Source organism: Thalassophryne amazonica, chromosome 1, assembly GCF_902500255.1.
Source record: "Thalassophryne amazonica chromosome 1, fThaAma1.1, whole genome shotgun sequence".
Taxonomy (NCBI): Eukaryota; Metazoa; Chordata; class Actinopteri; order Batrachoidiformes; family Batrachoididae; genus Thalassophryne; species Thalassophryne amazonica.
The window spans coordinates 140,834,381-140,852,131 of NC_047103.1; the positions used below are offsets into that span (position 1 = coordinate 140,834,381).

Sequence of the window (17,751 nt, forward strand, 5' to 3'; positions counted from 1 at the left end):
AACTGTAAGTCTGTTAAATTCACTCATACATAAGTAACACAAAGATCCCTGTAATAATAGATGTCAGTGAATCAAGTGTTTATGAAATCCAAACTTGGCTGAAGCACAAAATCAATCTAAAGGGAGCTGAAGTGCCAATTGTTTTGAAAGTGAACTGAAATGTTTAGTGAAGCCAAAGCTGGCTGAAACACTTAGTGAATCAACTGAAACTTAAGTTGGATGAAGCAAAGTGCATTGCAAGCCTGTTGAGGTGTTAACATTCAACCCAGTCTCACGGCAAGTCGTGATTCAGCAGCACAAAATATACATTAATCTATTGGTTCGTGATATTGTAAAGAAAAGTGCCTCATTTTCGTCACGGCAGCACAAATTCATTCTAATTCATTCCGTGACGGCTGCATGAAATTAAAAGTGAAGCGGGGGGTCAGGGGTGGTTATGGTTAGGATGGGGGGAAAGAGTCAGATTAAGGTTATGGTTAAGGTTAGGGTCGGGGCTGGGAGTAGGGTTAGTAATAGTGAGTTTAAAAAACCCTGTCACGAAAATTGGACTCATTTGTCACAGGAGCACAAAAAAAAAAAAAAAAAAAAAAAAAAAAAAATGTGAGACTGGGCTGTAACATTAGCATGATTCACCACTACCCCATGTACTTCTTGACAAAGAACAATACTGGCTGAAATCTGAGTTACTTCATGTGTAAACTAGGTATTTATCTTCAAGACAACAAATCATAGGTACAGAGCTTTGATTAAATCCTTGTTTCAAAGTTTGAAAAATGTAATAAATGTTAATCTATTATGTAATTAAGGGTGTTGGGGGTGTCAAACAAGACCAAATCCTCAAATCAATAAAAGCAAAAGGGTTTTTGAACGGTCCAGGTGGCAGCTGTGATGTGGTGTGGTGTAAAGAAAAAAGTGAGCCCGAGGTGAGACAACATAAGAGAATATGAAAAACTAATTGAATTACTCATTAAAGTTAATTACTTTGTTTTTAAATTTTGTGAAGACAGCCTGTGTGCCTGAAGCTGCTTCTGCATCTTTTATAGCCTGTCTTTTATTGGACACTCTCACAGCTACAATATGGGATCTTGAATAAGAATTTTGTGTGAATTTGTGTATGTGTGTATATATATATATATATATATATATATATATATATATATATATATATATATATATATATATATATATATATATATATATATATATATATATATACGAGGTCTGTCCGTAAAGTATAGGTCCTTTTTATTTTTTTCAAAAACTATATGGATTTCATTCATATGTTTTTACGTCAGACATGCTTGCACCCTCGTGCGCATGCGTGAGTTTTTCCACGCCTGTCGGTGACGTCATTCGCCTGTGAGCACTCCTTGTGGGAGGAGTCGTCCAGCCCCTCGTCGGAATTCCTTTGTCTGAGAAGTTGCTGAGAGACTGGCGCTTTGTTTGATCAAAATTTTTTCTAAACCTGTGAGACACATCGAAGTGGACATGGTTCGAAAAATTAAGCTGGTTTTCAGTGAAAATTTTAACAGCTGATGAGAGATTTTGAGGTGATTCTGTCGCTTTAAGGACTTTTCACGGTGCGAGACGTCGCTCAGCGCTCTCAGGCAGCGTCATCAGCCTGTTTCAAGCTTAAAACCTCCACATTTCAGGCTCTATTGATCCAGGACGTCGTGAGAGAACAGAGAAGTTTCAAAAGAAGTAGGTTTCAGCATTTTATCCGGATATTCCACTGTTAAAGGAGATTTTTTTAATAAAAGACGTGCGGACGGGTCCGCGCGTCGGGACGCAGCAGACGCAGCGCGGCGGCACAGGAAAAACACCTCTGTGTTGATAACCATTTGTAAAATCCAGGCGGCTTTTGATGGCTTTCAGTGGAGTGAGTATATGAGAAATTGTTTATCAGCTGGAGATGTTCCAACTTGTCCTCAAGGCTTCCAACAGAGGTGTTTTTCCTGTGGCGGAGCGTCGCGGCGGCTGCGAGCCGACGCTTCAATCCGCCCGCACGTCTTTCATTAAAAAAATCTCCTTTAACAGTGGAATATCCGGATAAAATGCTGAAACCGACTTCTTCTGAAACTTCTCTGTTCTCTCACGACGTCCTGGATCAATAGAGCCTGAAATGTGGAGGTTTTAAGCTTGAAACAGGCTGATGACGCTGCCTGAGAGCGCTGCGCGACGTCTCGCACCGTGAAAAGTCCTTAAAGCGACAGTATCACCTCAAAATCTCTCATCAGCTGTTAAAATTTTCACTGAAGACCAGCTTAATTTTTCGAACCATGTCCACTTCGATGTGTCTCACAGGTTTAGAAAAAATTTTGATCAAACAAAGCGCCAGTCTCTCAGCAACTTCTCAGACAAAGGAATTCCGACGAGGGGCTGGACGACTCCTCCCACAAGGAGTGCTCACAGGCGAATGACATCACCGACAGGCGTGGAAAAACTCACGCATGCGCACAAGGGTTCAAGCATATCTGACGTAAAAACATATGAATGAAATCCATATAGTTTTTGAAAAAAACAAAAAGGACCTATACTTTACGGACAGACCTCGTATATATATATATATATATATATACACTCAACAAAAATATAAACGCAACACTTTTGGTTTTGCTCCCATTTTGTATGAGATGAACTCAAAGATCTAAAACTTTTTCCACATACACAATATCACCATTTCCCTCAAATATTGTTCACAAACCAGTCTAAATCTGTGATAGTGAGCACTTCTCCTTTGCTGAGATAATCCATCCCACCTCACAGGTGTGCCATACCAAGATGCTGATTAATGACCATGATTAGTGCACAGGTGTGCCTTAGACTGCCCACAATAAAAGGCCACTCTGAAAGGTGCAGTTTTATCACACAGCTGCTGAAACAATCGGTTTGCATAACCAAAGAATTTCTGCACAAACTGTCAGAAACCGTCTCAGGGAAGCTCATCTGCATGCTCGTCGTCCTCATCGGGGTCTCGACCTGACTCCAGTTCGTCGTCGTAACCGACTTGAGTGGGCAAATGCTCACATTCGCTGGTGTTTGGCACGTTGGAGAGGTGTTCTCTTCACGGATGAATCCCGGTTCATACTGTTCAGGGCAGATGGCAGACAGCGTGTGTGGCGTTGTGTGGGTGAGCGGTTTTCTGATGTCAATGTTGTGGATCGAGTGGCCCATGGTGGCGGTGGGGTTATGGTATGGGCAGGCGTCTGTTATGGATGAAGAACACAGGTGCATTTTATTGATGGCATTTTGAATGCACAGAGATACCATGACGAGATCCTGAGGCCCATTGTTGTGCCATACATCCAAGAACATCACCTCATGTTGCAGCAGGATAATGCACGGCCCCATGTTGCAAGGATCTGTACACAATTCTCGGAAGCTGAAAATGTCCCAGTTCTTGCATGGCCGACATACTCACCAGACATGTCACCCATTGAGCATGTTTGGGATGCTCTGGACCGGCGTATACGACAGCGTGTACCAGTTCCTGCCAATATCCAGCAACTTCGCACAGCCATTGAAGAGGAGTGGACCAACATTCCACAGGCCACAACTGACAACCTGATCAACTCTATGGGAAGGAGATGTGTTGCACCGCATGAGGCAAATGGTGGTCACCCCAGATACTGACTGCTATCCCCACCAATAAAACAAAACTGCACCTTTCAGAGTGGCCTTTTATTGTGGGCAGTCTAAGGCACACCTGTGCACTAATCATGGTGTCTAATCAGCATCTTGATATGGCACACCTGTGAGGTGGGATGGATTATCTCAGCAAAGGAGAAGTGCTCACTATCACAGATTTAGACTGGTTTGTGAACAATATTTGAGGGAAATGGTGATATTGTGTATGTGGAAAAAGTTTTAGATCTTTGAGTTCATCTAATACAAAATGGGAGCAAAATCAAAAGTGTTGCGTTTATATTTTTGTTGAGTATATATATATATGAATCCAGTGAAAGGCTCATTAAAAGTCTGCTAATGAGTCCTTCATTGGATTCAGGTGTGTTGGAGCAGGGAGACAACTAAGAGTGTCAGGAAGTTGGCTCACGAGGACCGAACCTGGCCACCCCTGATCTGGATGATCCAGAGGAGGCATGGGAGAAGGTCATGTGGTCAGATGAGACCAGAATAGAGCTTTTTGGAATCAACTCCACTTACCATGTTTAGAGGATGAGAACAACCCCAAGAAAACCATCCCAACCGTGAAGCATGGGGGTGGAAACATTATACTCTGGGGGGGTGGAAACATTATACTCTGGGGGTGCTCTTCTGCAAAGGGGACAGGATGACAGCATCGTATTCAAAGGAAGATGGATGGGGCCATGTATTGTGAGATTTTGGCAAACAACCTCCTTCCCTCAGTAAAAGCATTGAAGATGGGTCATGGCTGTGTCTTCCAGCATGACAATGGCCCCAAACACACAGCCAAAGCAACTAAGGAGGGGCTCCATAAGAAGCATTTCAAGGTCCTGGAGTGGCTTGGCCAGTCTCCAGACCTGAACTCAATAGAAAATCTTTGGAGGGAGCTGAAACTCCAAACCTGAACGATTTGGAGATCTGTATGGAGGAGTGGACCAAAATCCCTGCAGCAGTGTGTGCAAACCTGAATAAAAACTACAGGAAACATTTGACCTTTGTAATTTCAAACAAAGGTTACTGTACCAAATATTAACATCGATTTTCACAGGTGTTCAAATACTTATTTGCAGCAGTAACATACAAATAAATTATTAAAAAATCATACATTGTGATTTCCTGATTTTTTTTTTATTTTTTTTTTAGATTATGTCTCTCACAGTGGACATGCACCCAAAATTTCAGACCCCTCCATGATTTATATGTGGGAGAACTTGCAAAATTGCAGGGTTTTCAAAGACTTATTTTCCTCTCTCTCTCTCTCTCTCTCTCTCTCTATATATATATATATATAGAGAGAGAGTATATATATATACTTATAAATATATATATATAATTGCAATGTTTGCGATTCATCAATCACATGTATACTTTCTAGGAAAATATCACTCCACAAGTCACAAAAACATAGTACATAGGTTCTCAACAACAGAAAAAAAAAACAAAGATAAGAAATTCACTCTATAAAACAATTCCATATATTATTCTGATGTTCTGTGCAGTCTATGAAATGTTGCAAAAATACGAAATCATGAATCTACTGAGCATGATTTATTGATGCACTACAAAATCTGCTGGTGTGTGTGTGTGAGAGAGAGAGATGTAGCAACTTTTAACTTTGCATATCAGTTTTTTTTTTTATTTTGCAATACAGCTGTCATCCTGGGATATAGAGAGTGTGTGTGTGTGTGTGTGTGGGGGGGGGGGGGGGGGGGGGGAGCTTTTGATAATAGTAAGTCCCTTCGGCTGCTCCATTGTTTGCACTCGGGGTCGCCACAGCAAATCCAAGGTGCATCTGCATGTTGAATTGGCACAGGTTTTACGCCGGATGCCCTTCCTGACGCAACTCCACGTTACATGGAGAGATGTGGCAGAGATGGGATTTGAACCCGGAACCTTCTGAACTGAAACCAAGCACATTAACCACTTGGCCACCACCCCTGCGGGAGCTTTTAATAATCTGATGTAAAATTAGAGGATATGAGGAGGATGTTCGACATGGTGGTAACACTTATTCATGGACAGCCACTTGTTCTCTCTCCTTTAACAGCACAACACTTCCTGGATTACTTTGAGAAGAAAATAGAAGTCATTAGGTTGAGCATATTCCAGCATGCCTTAACCCAGCCACTCCACCCTGCTATTGAGGTGGGTGCCATTACTGAGGTAATACCTAGATTTACAGAATTTGATAGTATCTCACTAGGCGTGCTGACAAAACCCGTAACGTATACAAAAAGCGCAACCTGCTTATTGGATCCTATACCAACAAAACTGTGCCCACTCTTGGGCTGACAGTGTCCTGGAAATTAATTTCTCATTAAGTTCTGGATGTGTTCCGAAATGTTTCAAATCTGCAGTGATTAAACCATTACTTAAGAAATCTAATCTTGACCCTAGTGTATTGAAAAACTATAGGCCAATATCATTTTACTCTAAAATTCTGGAAAAAGTGGTTTCACAGCGGCTCGTGGACTACCGAGAATAATCTATTTGAGCCACTGCAGTCTGCTTTTAGAAAACATCATTCCACAGAGACAGCTCTCACTAAAGTGGTGAATGATCTTCTACTTGCAATGGATTCAGGCACCACTACAGTTCTGGTGCTGTTAGATCTTAGTGCAGCGTTTGATACCGTGGATCATCATATTCTACTCGATAGGCTGGAGAATCATTTTGAAATGCCCTTGCATGGTTAACATCATACCTGACCAGTCCTTCTCACTGTGTTTTGTACAATAACACTACCTCTAACCTTAGTGACATGACATTTAGGGTTCCACAGGGGCCTGTCTTAGGCCCCGTGCTCTTCTCCCTTTATACGAGGTCTGTTAGAAAAGTATCGGACCTTTTTATTTTTTGCAAAAACCTGATGGATTTGAATAACGTGTGCTTGCATGAGCAAACCTTGAACCTTTGTGCGCATGCGTGAACTTTTCACGCCTGTTGATTGCATCATTTTCTGGTAAGCAGCCTTTGTGTGCGGACATGTGCAGTGCGCTCGGCGGATTTTCATTTCAAGGAAAAAGACGGAACAACTGGAGCAGCGCTACTGCATGAAATTTTGCCAGAAACTGGGCGACAGCCAGGTGGAAACCATTCGGATTATTCAGACGGCTTTCGGTGATGATCCTATGGTCATCACACAGATTAAAGAGCGGTACAACCGGTTTAAAGACGTCCGCACAACGGTGGAGAGCAAGCCACGCTCCGGTTGGCCATCAACATGCTGAAACGACCAGATCATTTCCAAAGTGAACGCTGTGGTGATGCGGGACCGTCGTGTGACTATCCGAGAAATTGCGGAAGAGGTGGACATCAGCACTTTTTCGGCACATTCTACTGTGACAGAAGATTTGGCCATGAAAAGAGTGGCTGTGAAATTCATGCTGCTGCTGACGGTGCAGCAAAAGCGCCTCCGTGTTGAAGTCTCACAGGACATGCTGTAACACACCCACCTCTTCCACCTGGCTGTCAAATCCATCAGGATTTGCAAAAAATAAAAAGGTCTGACACTTTTCTAACAGACCTCGTATAGCACCCCTTGGGCAAATATTGCGGCGTTGTGGGGTGTGTATACTGATGATACTCAGTATACATGATGATAACTGTTGTAATCTCATCCACATAAAATTCGTAGAAGATTGCCTTGCATCAGTGATAAGCTGGATGTCTAGCAACTTCCTACTTTTAAACTCTGATAAGACTGAAACGCTTAGCCTAGGCTCGTGTGTCATACATGACACTGACAAAGTGAAGAACCTTGCGGTAATTTTTGATCATATGTTGTCCTTTGACCTCCACATAAGAGATATTACATACCAGCCCGGGCTTTGCTTTCTCAGGGTTCAGGACTACTTTGTGTCCCTAGGGTGAATAAAAAGTCTGCGGGTCATAGATCTTTCTCTTATCATGCCCTTGTTCCATGGAATGATCTCCCTGCATCAATAAAACAGTCAGGTCTGGACTTGAAAGTCTCTAAAAAATCTAAGACGCACTTATTTTCCCTTTCGTATGGCTAGCATACTGGTATAGTATGTTTTCTATGTTTTTTTACTATTTTAATTCATTTTATGAGGAAATGGAGTGTTCCGCAGCCTCAACTTTATCTAAATTTTGTGTCTTTTAGTGAAGCTTAGGGCTAGTGGCCGGCGATCACCTTAGTATTTCTTCTGTTTTTCTTGTTGATATATATATATATATATATATATATATATATACACTCAACCAAAATATAAACGCAACACTTTTGGTTTTGCTCCCATTTTGTATGAGATGAACTCAAAGATCTAAAACTTTTTCCACATACATAATATCGCCATTTCCCTCAAATATTGTTCACAAACCAGTCTAAATCTGTGATAGTGAGCACTTCTCCTTTGCTGAGATAATCCATCCCACCTCACAGGTGTGCCATATCAAGATGCTGATTAGACACCATGATTAGTGCACAGGTGTGCCTTAGACTGTCCACAATAAAAGGCCACTCTGAAAGGTGCAGTTTTGTTTTATTGGGGGGGGGGGGGATACCAGTCAGTATCTGGTGTGACCACCATTTGCCTCATGCAGTGCAACACATCTCCTTCGCATAGAGTTGATCAGGTTGTCAATTGTGGCCTGTGGAATGTTGGTCCACTCCTCTTCAATGGCTGTGCGAAGTTGCTGGATATTGGCAGGAACTGGTACACGCTGTCATATACACCGGTCCAGAGCATCCCATCCCAGTGGGTGACATGTCCGGTGAGTATGCCGGCCATGCAAGAACTGGGACATTTTCAGCTTCCAAGAATTGTGTACAGATCCTTGCAACATGGGGCCGTGCATTATCCTGCTGCAACATGAGGTGATGTTCTTGGATGTATGGCACAACAATGGGCCTCAGGATCTCGTCACGGTATCTCTGTGCATTCAAAATGCCATCAATAAAATGCACCTGTGTTCTTCATCCATAACAGATGCCTGCCCATACCATAACCCCACCGCCACCATAGGCCACTCGTTCTACAACATTGACATCAGAAAACCGCTCACCCACACATGCCACACACGCTGTCTGTCATCTGCCCTGGACAGTGTGAACCAGGATTCATCCGTGAAGAGAACACCTCCCAACGTGCCAAATGCCAGTGAATGTGAGCATTTGCCCACTCAAGTCGGTTACGACGACGAACTGGAGTCAGGTCGAGACCCCGATGAGGACGACGAGCATGCAGATGAGCTTCCCTGAGACGGTTTCTGACAGTTTGTGCAGAAATTCTTTGGTTATGCAAACCGATTGTTTCAGCAGCTGTCCGAGTGGCTGGTCTCAGATGATCTTGGAGGTGAACATGCTGGATGTGGAGGTGCTGGGCTGGTGTGGTTACACGTGGTCTGCGGTTGTGAGGCTGGTTGGATGTACTGCCAAATTCTCTGAAATGCCTTTGGAGATGGCTTATGGTAGAGAAATGAACATTCAATACACGAGCAACAGCTCTGGTTGACATTCCTGCTGTCAGCATGCCAATTGCACGCTCCCTCAAATCTTGCGACATCTGTGGCATTGTACTGTGTGATAAAACTGCACCTTTCAGAGTGGCCTTTTATTGTGGGCAGTCTAAGGCACACCTGTGCACTAATCATGGTGTCTAATCAGCATGATGTGGCACACCTGTGAGGTGGGATGGATTATCTCAGCAAAGCAGAAGTGCTCACTATTACAGATTTAGACTGGTTTGTGAACAATATTTGAGGGAAATGGTGATATTGTGTATGTGGAAAAAATTTTAGATCTTTGAGTTCATCTCATACAAAATGGGAGCAAAACCAAAAGTGTTGCGTTTATATTTTTGTTGAGTGTGTGAGTGTATATATATATATATATATACACACACAAGAAGGTCGTCAGAGCACTTCCCGCCTATTTCTTTCTTTGTGGAATTTGCATTCTCTTCCATGTTTGAATGGGCTCCTTCTGACTGCTCCGTATTCCTCCCATTTCCTCAGACATGCAAGTTGGATGAATTGGAAACTTTAAATTTACCATAACTGTGCATGCAAATGTGAATGAATTTGTCCATTTATATATGGCCCTGCCATATAGACTGCTGGGCGGCCTTTCCAGGGTGTACCCTGCCTCTTGACCTATGACTGCTGGGATAGTCTCCAGCCCCCAGTGACCCTTGGTTGGAGTAAGCGGCCACAGAAAATGAATGTATGTTCAACGAGATATAATGCACTTGTTTCAGAGAAATGTTTTTGATGTTGTTTTCCAAAGTCAGGCTATGCATCTCTCTTTGTCTATTGGCAATTCATTGAACTTAACAGCACCTGTCCAATGAATATCTAACTGTGGCAGTCCACAATGCTTTGTATGTTTGCACTGGCACCTGAATATTGTAACTGAAGCCCTTCAGACACATAAGCTGTGTGCATTAGATGCGCAAGTAACATCCACTCCTCAAATCACCGCTATCTGCCCCAAACACTTCAGTCCTCCCTGTTGGGTATTTTCTCCTCCAAACATTTTTAAAACCTTTAACAAGACAAACAGAGTCAAGAAACACCAGTGAGACAGAAAGTCAAATTTTACGCGCGGAGTGCAGTCAGGCTGTACACCAAGGCTACACTAAAGTCTGGCCTGCTTTTCCGCTCTTTTTATTAAGAGACGCCCTCATCACATAAACAAAAACTTGTCCTAAGGGTGGGGGTGATGACGCAAGACAAGTTTCTTCCCGTAACATAAACGCATACGTCAATAAGTGCAGCTGTAAGGAAGAACACTTTCTTTTACACAGGTCAGCACATCTCGTTCGTCTGTTGCAGTTATCAGCTGTTCTGCATCTGCCTGAAGTGTCCTGTCCTTCACACTCCTTCACACTAAGCACCACATCACAACAGTCAAAACGTTCTCTTACTCCCAGTCGTTAGAGGCTGCGAAAACAAAGTTATATTATAATAATAAGTACATCCAGCCCTTCATTCCCAGCTCAGATTGACCCCAGAGTGCTAAAACAAAATTGAATTCTCAGGATTGCGTTAAGACAGGTGCAAAACAGCACAACACCGTTCTCATGAGAAAGAAGACAAAGCTAAAACAAGGTTGAATAACACGTACGTTCTCAGGGTGAAGAGCAAAACAGCACAACACCGTTCTCATGAGAAAGAAGACGAAGGTACAAATGTTTAACAGTGATAACATATATATATATATATATAAAATCCTTAACATTTCCCACCTGTTTATCACCTGTTAAACATACAGTAGGCATCACCCAGCTTAGTTAGTTAGTTTATTAACTTAATCTATTCTGTCCACGTTTTTATTAATTGAACACCACCAACAGATGGAAGATTCGAATCCAGCTGCTATTTGATCAACCAGTTTATACTCGTCAGGCACTCCTCTGGGGACTCCTATTGCGTCAATATATGTTGGATTTCCTACTCCTTTCCAGTCTGGCTATGCCTTTCTGCCAATCCTCAGGAATAAGAGAGGCTGCATATGTCGTAACGTCTTCAGGGGTCATGGGTAACAATAATGATATTAATGCACAATAACCTGACACATTTCGTGGCAGTCTGTCAAAGATTCCACCACCATACATCACTTCGGCTGACTGGTATAAATGAACCGTTTTTCTGTATTATTCGACTACACCACTTGTCTTATTACTTTTTCAGCTAAAGCTTCATAGGCTAAGAGTGTGTTAACTCATCACGTCAACAGTTCAAGCTTGAACTGGAGTTGTGAGCTTTTCAATATCATCATAATTCTCAGTACAGTCATTATAGTTTTCTCCACTAAGGTCTGACTGTTTCAATGCTTGATATTTTGGCATAGTTTGTTGGAAGGCCAGATTACACTGTACAAATGTATTTGACACCATTTTGCCAACCATTGTTTTGATATAAGGGATCACACAACACATGCAAAGTCCAATCAGAATTAGGACTATAATAACTGGTGTCACCATTTTCAATAGTAACTGCCAACATGGTCCTGAAGTCAACCAGGACCAGGGATTCCACCGGTCCACGGCTAGGGTGTCTTTATGCATTGCATCACGAAGTTTATTCAGCTCTTCCAATGCGTCCTGCATATCCACTGAATGAATGGAGTCTGGGATGAAAGTACAGCATGTTGTGTTCAGCAGAACACAAACTCCTCCCTGTGAACCAGTAAGCAAGTCTAAAACCATGCGATTTTGCATCACCATGGTACGTAAAGCATCTATTTCAGTGTTTTGAGCTGCTACTATTTTTTTAGTTACATTCATGAACAGACCCAATCGATAATTCAGAGTTTCAATCATTAATGAATTTTTTCCCACTCCTATCCAGGGGAACAATGAATGTGCTATTTTATCTCCTACAGACCACAATTTTTTGGTCCTTTAGTACATCCGAGCCCCACATGTGATCATGTGGTAACACATCTGGGTATATCAATCTCCTCCGTCTGGTGCTGCCATTCTTCTCTGTGGAGGTCCTACCACATATGTATGGTCAGTCACCTGGGTAGGTGCACACACACCACCCCAATTTGGTGGGAGACTCATGTACAGTCTGGAACCACAAAGCCAATAGATGTCATCATACACCGGAGTACCATTTACAGGTGGTAGCAAAAACTTACTAACATAAGCACATGATTCATCCGTTCCCCATGGACAGGAGCCTGTATAATTACATCCCCGTCCAATGTGATGAAGATAAGTACCATCCACATATTATGTTTTGGCTAGGCTTAAATTATTTGATAAAACATACGTTTGGGTACGCAGACGTTTCTTAATTTTACCTACAGTTTTATTCCCTGTCCCGTAAAAGCAATTTGGGAATGGCCGTTGTGATGAAAATTTAACGTGATGATATTTTTGCGTTTCCCTTCAGTCTAGTCAATGGAGCAGCACTTGGGCACGCTTGTACGTCCTCTGTTGAAATCCCTATCATATAAGTGGTTGCACTGAGGCAAGTGGTGTTAGAACTGCCCCCGAAATACAGTTTGATTATGCATCCGTATGATAAGACATTCTGTCACCCTAGCAGGGTACGGTTTAGCCATCAGAGCTGGGTGTGTTGAGGATATAGGTATTTGCGAACAAACATAACAATTAGTAACGTAATTCCATAGACAATAAATGAACATATCTGTACCACATATTAGTATGGTATATATGAGGGTGTCCATCTGTCTCGTTCACATTATGAATAAACCTCTTCTGACGTTGCTTGCGTTGTTCTCTGGCTCGGTCCACAGTGAGCTGCAATTCTTGGGTCAACCACCAGGCCAGGAATCCGAGGAGCACGAAACACACTAAGATCACAACGCAACCGGCTGCCCTACCAACAGTCCGGCAGCGGCGGCGCTGAGCACGCCGCTCCGGGGTCTGCTGTAGTTCAGTCATGATTGCTAGGATACAGTGTTGTTAGCCACCTCACCTAATAGTGCAAGGATCTCCCTGCTTCACTGGCATTGAGACAATCTATTGCTAATTAAATAGACTCCCTTTGTAGCCAGACTTCCCCTTACACTGTGGAGGCCGCCAACACACGCTGTATCTTACAGTGATGTATCCACGTTGATCTCTCTGCTATCTTTACTGCAGTTGGTGTTGTTAACAGCACTTGGTATAGACCTTCCCAACGAGGACTGGACTCTGATGAACACCCAGTCTCCTGGCTAGACTACTGGAAGGCCGTCCTGTGGAAGATCAAAATTATTCGGCAGTAAATGTGTTTAAGTTATCTCTTTCTGTGTTAATGTCTTTTTCATAAAATTTGCTAATGTTTGTTCCTCATCTGCTGTTTTAGTATCCATGTCAAAATTGGTAGACGATATGGTCGTCCATAAAGTATCTCAAATGGTGTTAACCCTGATGGTGTTGGTGTTATTCTCATATACAATTTTACTAGGTCCAAACATTCAATCCAGGTTCGTTTTGTCTCTTCTATACATTTCCTTAATCTTATTTTTATTGTGCCCTTTGTCCTTTCCACTAATCCGGCACTTTGTGGATGATAAGCACAATGATTTTTGAGATTAACCTGTAGCGCTTCTCCTATGTATTGCACTATTGTATTAACAAAATGCGCTCCATTATCTGAATAGACTGTTTCTGGTATTCCAAATCGTGGGATGATGTCTTTGCATAATGCTTTAGCCACTGTAAGTGAATCTGCATGTTTTGTAGGGAACAATTCTACCCATTTTGAGAAGGCATCAATTATGACTAAACAAAATTTCTTCCCTTCATGTTTACTCAGCTGTATATAATCCATATGAATCACTTGAAAGGGATATTGTGGTGTTGGAAATTTACCTCTTTGGGGTCTCAAATTGCCTTGTGAGTTGTGTTTTGCACATATCATGCATGCTCTACAATGCTGTTTTGCATATGCATCGAACCCATAAGGACAAAAAATAGATTGCAATTGCGATATCATACCCCCTGATGAGACATGCGTCACGCCATGGCTCATAATAGCCGCCCATTTAAACATATTTTTGGCAATATGGGTTTCTTTTGTGGTCATACGTACAAATCATTTGCATACGTAGCCCCTTTAGCTATCCACATTTGTTTTTCTCTGTCAGTTGCCCGTTGTTGCATGTCAGCAAGCAGTGTATGACCTAAATGCAAATCTGGAGTAGTTTCCTGTACAACAAAAATAGAAGAAGCTGCTGCTGCCTCTTTTGCTGCTCTGTCAGCAAAATCATTTCCTTTTGAAATACTGTCAGAGCCTTTGGTGTGAGCCGCACATTTGCATATAGCAATTTGTTGAGGCAACTTCACAGCTTTCAGTAGTGCAGTTAGGAGAGTGGCATGAGTCACTGGCTCTCCAGATGATGTCACCATTCCACGCTCTTCCCACAGTTTTGCAAACACATGCACTGTGCTGAAAGCGTACTGGCTGTCTGTATAAATTGATACAGCCGTACCTTTAAACAGATAGCAAGCCGCAGTTAAAGCAACTAATTCAGCTGCTTGTGCTGAAAATGACGATGGCAATGAAGCAGAATCCAATACTTCTGAATTTGTGACAACAGCATATCCAGATTGTGTTTGTCCATAAGCGTTTTTAGTGGAAGAACCAGCCACATAACTTTCAGTGTCAACTGAACAGCCATAGAGGCTGCAACAACAGCCTGTACGCATGGTGGTAAAGCATTTGCCACTGCATCCAATTTAGATGAGTAGTGGGCAACTGGCCTTAATTTTGAGCCATACACTTGAACCAAAACACTAGTCATGAACTTATTCTTACAATCAGCTGTTTGAATGAATGGTTTACTATAATCTGGTAGTGCCAAAACTGTGGATGACACTGTTTGTTTTACTTTTACAAAAGCTTCCTCAGCATCTTTGTTCCATTCCAACACGGTTGACATTGAAATATCATCCTTGTACATCAAATCAGAAAGTGGACTAGTCAATTCTGCATAACAGGGAATCCATGCCCTGCAGTAATTAGTCAGTCCAAGAAATGACATCATCTGCTTTTTGGTTTGTGGTTTTGGAGCGTGTAAAATTGCTTCCTTCCTGTCAGACAGGATCGTGCGCCCTGTGGCTGATAATTCATGTCCTAAATATTTTACTTTATCCCTACACAACTGAACTTTGTTTTTACTCACTTTGTGGCCATTGTCAAAAAATAAGAAACATAATAATGCTACTGTGTCAATTATGCAGTTTTCTCGTGTGTCAGAGGCAATCAAAATGTCATCGACATACACTAATAGTTGGCTATTTGCCGGTGGAACGAAATTAGCTAAACATGCTGACATGACTTGAGAATAAATAGTTGGGCTCTCTGCGTAACCCTGCGGTAATCTGGTGAATGTATATCGTTGTCCTTTAAAGGTAAAAGCAAACCAGAATTGACTATCTGGGTGTACTGGCACAGAGAAAAATGCATTACTCATGTCAATTACTGAGAAACTATTAGAATTATGTCTCAGCGAATTTAACAAGGTGTGTGGATCTGGAACACATGGTGCTCTTTTAATCACAGCAGCATTTACTGCCTGCAGATCTTGAATCATTCTCCACCCCACTGAGGGCGGAGCCTTTTTTACAGGAAATATGGGTGTGTTACATGGTGAATCTGGACATGGCACTATTACTCCTGCTGTTAATAAATTCTCTATTACTGGCCTGATTCCTTCAATTGCATCAGGTTTCAATGGATACTGTCTTACACATGGTCTGTATTCTGTTTTTGGTCTTATAACTACAGGTTGTGCATTTTTTATCAGTCCTACGTCTGAAGGACCTGTTGTCCACAATCCTGATGGTACCGAAGAGAGAAGATCATCTTCTTCAGGACTCAACTGAAACACTCAGGATTGTGAAGTGGACACATCAATGTGTGTTCCAGCTGTCAGCACCAATGAGACATTAACTGGCACTTTATACAATTTAGTTGATGGACACTCTGCTCCAATCAGTGGCTGACAAAGCTGTTATGACTGTCAGTCCCAATTCTTGCCATTCTGTCAAATATGGTTTACAAAGTGACACATGTAATGGCATACCTGTGAATCTCAATTTTAAAACAACTTCAGTGGCACCTGTTACTGTTATGACAGCTGTTGAGTTGCCATCATGAATCAAATCGGTCATTGTCAGCTTCACAGGTGAAATATTTTTCAATTTGTTTTCATACACTGGTGTTCCTGGCAATATGCCACTATGGACCCTAAATACACTCTCACATCTGCATCTAAACTCTGTCCATGGTTCTCCTTCTTTCTGTGTTGTCCTGGTAATTTCAGTATAATTTATCTTTGGTCCTAACACACCTTTTGCACGTGTAATCATAGCTTCCACTCTTGTTTTCAAGACTAGATCATCATGTGTCAGTGGTACGCCTTGTTGGTCTGCAGGATTCCAGTCTCCGCGTATCTGACTCCATTTAGGGCCACATGCTTTCATCCACACCTGTTGGACTTCAGGTCCATTAAGGTGGTAAGAATTTCTAATGTTTTCTATATCCTGCATAAATCCCTCAATATCGACATGTGGCGATGGTATCATGTCGACTGCTGCTTTGATATCATCAGCATTCCATGTTCGATATACGAGCATGGTTGTTCGATGTCCTGCTGTTCCTGCACGAGGATTTGGTACTTCTACCATAGGATAGGCATCTCCCTGGTCACTGTGTTCCACCATGGGAGGGGCTGTAGGCACTTTCGCTTGACTGCGTGTTTGTGTTTTTTCTGGTTTTTCACTTTTTACCTTAGGTTTTACTGCCAAATCATACTGTGGTGGCGGTACATCGTCATCCTCTGGTAGAGGAGATAAGGGTGTTGTTGTCACCGACGATCCAGCCGGCGGTGGTTGCTGAGGCTGTTCTGGTTCTCTGTGCTGAATTATCACATCTTCTTCTGCCTTACCTACAGCTTTCTTTTTCCTTGCTTTCTCTAATCGTCGCTTCTCTGCTCCCTTCTGTCTGTTCTCTGCTTCCTCCTCCCAAAATGCCACTAAATCTGCCCCTACTTTCTGCATCTTTTTCTCATCACCTTTATGTTGCTGTTCTAACTCCTTCTTTAGCTTCTGTATACTGATCAGGTTCAGTCGTCCGTCAAAGTCATGTTTATTTATCCAGGTCTCCAATTTCTTTGTTGCTTTTGGATTTTTTTTTTTGCTTCCATAAATTTCCAGTCGTCAGTTGATAAATTTTCCTTATTTTTAGACGTCTTACCCCCCATTTTTATTATCCCTGGTGGTTCAGTGGTAGAATTCTCGCCTGCCATGCGAGAGGTCCCGGGTTCAAATCCCGGACGAGCCCCCAGTCAATGTTGGGTATTTTCTCCTCCAAACATTTTTAAAACCTTTAACAAGACAAACAGAGTCAAGAAACACCAGTGAGACAGAAAGTCAAATTTTACGCGCGGAGTGCAGTCAGGCTGTACACCAAGGCTACACTAAAGTCTGGCCTGCTTTTCCGCTCTTTTTATTAAGAGACGCCCTCATCACATAAACAAAAACTTGTCCTAAGGGTGGGGGTGATGACGCAAGACGAGTTTCTTCCCGTAACATAAACGCATACGTCAATAAGTGCAGCTGTAAGGAAGAACACTTTCTTTTACACAGGTCAGCACATCTCGTTCGTCTGTTGCAG

At 42.3% G+C, this 17,751-nt stretch overlaps 1 non-coding gene across 1 annotated transcript; it reads left to right on the forward strand.

Moving 5' to 3' along the window:
• Nucleotides 1–17,346: 17,346 nt before the first annotated feature.
• trnag-gcc lies at nt 17,347–17,418 on the forward strand. Its single transcript has one exon. It is a non-coding gene; the product is annotated as a tRNA-Gly (tRNA).
• The last annotated feature ends 333 nt before the right edge of the window (nt 17,419–17,751 follow it).